Source organism: Gavialis gangeticus, unplaced genomic scaffold (assembly GCF_001723915.1).
Source record: "Gavialis gangeticus isolate Ggan-Ray unplaced genomic scaffold, GavGan_comp1, whole genome shotgun sequence".
Classification (NCBI taxonomy): Eukaryota; Metazoa; Chordata; order Crocodylia; family Gavialidae; genus Gavialis; species Gavialis gangeticus.
The window spans coordinates 39,208,330-39,213,706 of record NW_017729025.1 but is presented as its reverse complement, the minus strand read 5'-3'; the positions used below and the strand labels follow the sequence as shown (position 1 = coordinate 39,213,706).

At 45.0% G+C, this 5,377-nt stretch overlaps 1 protein-coding gene across 2 annotated transcripts in view; it reads right to left on the bottom strand.

The window, feature by feature from the left end:
• RPS6KA5 (ribosomal protein S6 kinase A5) overlaps window positions 1-5,377 on the bottom strand; it is a 224,144-nt gene that overhangs the window by 165,539 nt on the left and 53,228 nt on the right. The window lies entirely within an intron of this gene.

Here is a 5,377-nt window from a genome sequence, read left to right as displayed (position 1 = left end):
ACATAGAGCATTCTGTGCTCGGTATCCCATCAGCCCTCTGGGTTCCAGGCATCCTGAATCACACCTCTCTTCACCCCTCACCTTGTTTTTTGCCTGCACTAGGAAGCATTTATCAATTTTACCTCCCTGCTATGGGTCTCAGGTTTATTTGAGGCAAGAGAGTGGGTATGACATTTTTCTCATGGCAATTTTTCTCACTGGATACTGCGCACATGTCCTTTAAGTAAGTGCCCCTTTCCCACATACATTAAACCTGAGCGTCCACCCTTTGCAAATATATTTAACACCTAGAAACACCTACATTTTTATAGAAGAGTAGGTCCAGAGGGGGAAAAACAAGAACAATTCTCCTAGGGAAACTATCCAGCTATATGCACTATTACACCAAGGAAACTATAAAAAGTTCTAACAAGCTAGGAAAACAAAGATACTGGAAGAAAAAATGAGCTCCAATTACTACCACTAGTAATCAGAAAAAAAGTGAAAGAGTTGGGGGAACCAAATCCTTTCAGGCCATCAGCTGCTAGCACAAAGACACAGGCACATATTCCATTTCAGCAATAACAAAGGCCTACTTTCAGGGCATCCAATGAAGTGGGTACACAATTATTCAAATGAGAACTTGCTTAATTAGAACCTAAATTCTTCAAACATAGACTATGCTAGAAGGGAAGTTTTAAAAGTGTAGAAAAATAATTCTAGCCAAAGAAAAGACCAACAGAAATTACATCTTGTGAACCACATTTTCAGTTAATTTTAACTTAAACTAATTGACAGATTTATAAGTTGTCAGAAAAATAATCTTGTACTAAATTAAGTGATGTAAGCTTGATAAGTACATGCTACATTTTTTGTACATTATGAAGAAACTGAATTTGAGCATTTATTGCCAAATGGAACTCAACTTTAACTAGAGTCAAGACTAGCATCTCCCTAATTACAGGGGTTCCCAATCTGCGGTACACATACCACCAGTGGTACGCAGACCACCTGTCAGTGGTACACATTAACAGATTTATTATAATTACTTTATATGACAAAAATTTGCTGGTGGTACTTAAGGTTGTATCTTTTTAAATTGGTGGTGGCACAACCTATCAGAGTTTGGGAACCACTACGTCTAACATATACATTATGGATGGCCTGCCAACATAACTAGGGGAGACATAAAACATACCTATAAGAGAGACTTGATTGATTTATGAAAAGGTTATGATATGGTTGTTCAAAGACTTGGGTTCAAGGTACTGGTTCAAACTTTAGTTCAGAGACTCAAGAACACAAGGGCAACTTTTCAGAGATTTGGCAACTAACTGTTAGCATGCCTGTATGATTATGCTCAAACCTACATAAATGAACATCGTCTTCAGCACCAGCTGCAAAGAACACCTAAAACATGAGGGTTATGCTGGAAAGACTTAAATAAGATATCATAGTGTTTAAATGTAATATGGACTATATTACCAGGTTGGGAGTGGGGATGACAAATACACCCCAATACCTTGAACATGAAAGCCATTTTATATTGGCATGTATCAAGAACTAAAAACAAGCTCAGTCCTTGATATAGCTTGCAAATTACTACAGGAGGTTTTGGAACAGCTAGAGAAAAGGCAGAGGAAGAGACAATAGCTGGCAAGGATGTTAGGGTTTTGGAGGATCATAGATTCAACATGAGTCAACTTCACAATGAAGGTGGTGTTTAGGAACAGTCAGCATAGACTCCTCAAGGGCAAGTCATGCCTGACCAACCTGATTGCCTTCTGTGATGAGATGACTGCCTCTGTGGCTAATCGGGAGCACAGTGGATGAAACATACCTTGACTTTAGCAAGACTTTTGATACCAGTCTCCCACAACATTCTTACAAGCAAATGAAGGAAGTAAGGTTTGGATGAAGAGACTGCAATATGGATAGAAAGTTGGCTGGATCTTCAGGCTGAAGAGGTAACAACCAATGGCTCAATATCTAGTCGGCAGCCGGTATCAAGTGGAGCGCCCCAAGGGTCAGTCATGGGGCCTGTCTTCATCAATGATCTGGAAAATGGGATGGAGCGCACCCTTGGCAAGTTTGCAAATGCCACCAAGGTGGGGGGATAGTAGATACGCTTGAGTGTCAGATTAGCTTTCAGAGAGCTAGACAAATTGGAGGATTGAACCAAAAGAAATCCCACGAGGTTCAATAAGGACAAGTGCAAAGTCCTGCACTTAGGATGGAACAATCCCAAGCATGGGTTGGTACAGGCTGGGGACTGACTGGCTAAGCAGCAACTCTGTACAGAAGGACCTGGGGGTTACAGTGGACAGCCAGTGGAGTATGCTCTTGTTACCAAGAAGTCTAACAACATACCGGGCTGTATTACTAGAGGCATTGCCAGCAGATAGAGCAAAGTGATTGTTTCTCTCTGTTCAACACTGGTGAGGCCACATCTGAAGTACTGTGTCCCCCCTACAGGAAGGATGTGGATAAACTGGAGGGAGTCCAGCAGAAGGCAACAAAAATGGTTAGAAGGCTGAAGCACATGACTATTGAAGAAAGACAGAGGGAACTGGGCTTATTTAGCAAAAAGCAGAGGAGAGGAGACTGAAAGGGGATTTAATAGCAGCCTTTAACTACCTGAAGGATGGTTCCAAAGAGGATGGAGCTGGACTTCTCTCAGTGGTGGCAGATGACAGTACAAGAAGCAATGATCTCAAGTTGCAGCAAGGGAGGTTTAGGTTGGATATTAGGATAAACTCTCTCACTAGGAGGGTGGTAAAGAACTGGAACAGGTTACCCAGAGAGGTTGTAGACTCTCTGGCCTTGGAGGTTTTTAAGAGCCAGCTAGACAAGAGCGTTGGCTGAGATGATCTAGTTGGGGATGGTCCAGCTTTGAGCAGGTGGTTGAACTAGATGACCTACCTTCAACCCTAATTTCCTATGATTCTGTAAGTTAACTTAGTGATTCTCAGTCTTCCAAAGCAAAGCATTATTAGACATGGCAAGGGTAAAACATGGGATGTTGAAGCTGCCCTGAGGTAGTAGTGTGCAATCACCCTCTTTTTCTACCATGCTTTTTCTCTTTTTCTAATTCTACTCATTTGCCCACCATTTTTTTTAATGGCTACCATGCCTTGTGATTTTTTTCTCCATGCCTCAACAGGATTCAAAATGGCTCTACCAGCATAACTATGCCCTTCCTAATCATGAATGCTATCATCCTTTTGTATTTGCACCACAATTGTAAGAAAAAGAAGTAAAAATACTGTGTATCCATGGAAAAAAAGAATGGCCAGATGAGCAGAACTAACGGACACTGCAGTGGATGGCTGGGAACCACAAGCTGACAGAGCAGGGCTGGGCAAAATACAGCCTGTGGGCTGCATCAGGCCCACCAACTGATCGTATCTGGCCTGCAGGTTTGGTGTCTACAAAGTTGTGAGATCCAGCCCATGGGGAGCCAGTGGCTCCAACTGCTGCATCATGCTGGGCAGGTGGGAACATTTCAGCCCCATCCAGTTTACACCAGCTCCTGGCCTATGTGCCAGAAGCAGCACTGGATGCATGGCATCAGCTGTGGACTCTGCTAGCAGGTTCCTGGTGGGGACTGAAGCGACTGCCTGGGACTGCAGCTGATGCACTGACAGTGGGCTCCAGGCGGCGGCAGCCAGAAGGGCCCCAGCAACGGCGAGTGTGCCTGTCACCAAGTCCCATTTTTTCCCAGGACTGGTCGCTGCCACTCATCATGGGTGGGGGGGGCAGAGCTGCCTCTCTCTGTCCCTCCCAACCCCCCCCTCAAATCATGGTACACCTACGGCACGTCCCCGCAGCTTAACCGGCTCCTGGCACATGCTGGAAGGAGCACCAGATGGGCACTGGCATCAGCTGTGGACACAGCCAGCAGATTCCTGATGAGGATCAGGGCATTGGCCCAAGCCCCTCCTTGGGGTAGAAAGGCAGCCTGGAGGTGGCACTGGTGGCAGAGGGGGCCCTGACTGAGCTGCTCTAGATGAGGCTGCTGCCCATACCCATGCCAGCTCCCTATGGCCCCATCCTGCATAGGGAGGTTTGGCAAGTTGTCGTACAAGGTGGGGGAAAACAGTGCTGACTCAGCTTGTGACAGCTCTTCAAAATTCCCTATGTGGCCTGCAGGCCCAAATAATTGCCCACTCCTGTGAGAGAAGCATCTGTTGGCCACCTGAGGCCTGGCTGTGGGCTCAAGAGACAAGACTGGGCTGGTACTAGAACATTACATTTGACTTATTCTGCTTTCCTGCCATCCATCCAGACTTAGACTTTAGTATAAGGTTATGATGTAGGTACTGGTGCCTTACAGGGACCAATTTACAGACAATAACATGTGTTGGAAACATCAGGAAAAGTACACTATGCTTACATAGGGCTCTTCCAAAAGTTGCAAGCAGGGACATTCTTTCCTAACTGCCACATTCACATGGGGACATTGAAATGTCTATAATCATTCTGGGTAATTCAGCCTACCCTCTCTGTTCTTGGAAGCCACAGGATGGCAAGTATGAATAGCAGCAAGGAGGTTTAAGGTACTAAGTAGATGTATGCTAAATGTTAAATACTCTGAATGTCTGAAGGAATGCTGGAGAAAAGGCTTAGGACAAAGCTTGACCTTAATGAGGAAAGCATCCCAGTAGCTGTGAAAAATATAGCAGACAACAAGTACATTTGTCAGGCTAAAGGAAAAAGACTTACTGTGGGAATACCTAATGAAGGGGAGGCAAATGTCTGCTAGTTTTGAGCAGCTTGACACGAGAACTGTCAGTAGGGCCCATCCTGGTGCTGTAAGGATACAGGAAGCACTAAGGCTAATTCAGTTTCTCCGCTCCCAGGAGAAACCACAAGTATACAGATGTTCAGGATTCTTCTCCCAGAGCAGAAATGGCCACTTCAGGAAAAAAAATCCAGAAGCAACCAGTGTTAAATTTCTCCTTGGAGAGTGAATGTCTATACACAGTCTTCTGAGAAAAGCCAGCACACAATCCTCAGGTATCCCAGGTCTCTTTGTTCCCCTGTACTCAAGAGACTGTGTCACTCACTGGACTCTGGTGCTCCAGCCAAGCAGACAGCAAAACACACCCCCTTCAAAACCACACACTGTGCTGCAGATACACACAAGCTAACTCTGAGTAGTCTGGGTCAACTGATCAGGGCTACCCTGTGCACTGCTGCCATCCGTCTCTGGGGAGACTGAAGAAGTCTGCAGAGCATGCTGGCATGTGTACACAGGTTCTCCCTGGCTATGCAACATCAGCACATCAAGCTCTCTGCCCTTCAAGGTCTCAGCAATTTAAATGTCTGTTTCCAGGTAAGTTATTCTACTAGGAAAACAAACCTGGAAAATTATCCCAGATCATATATATATATA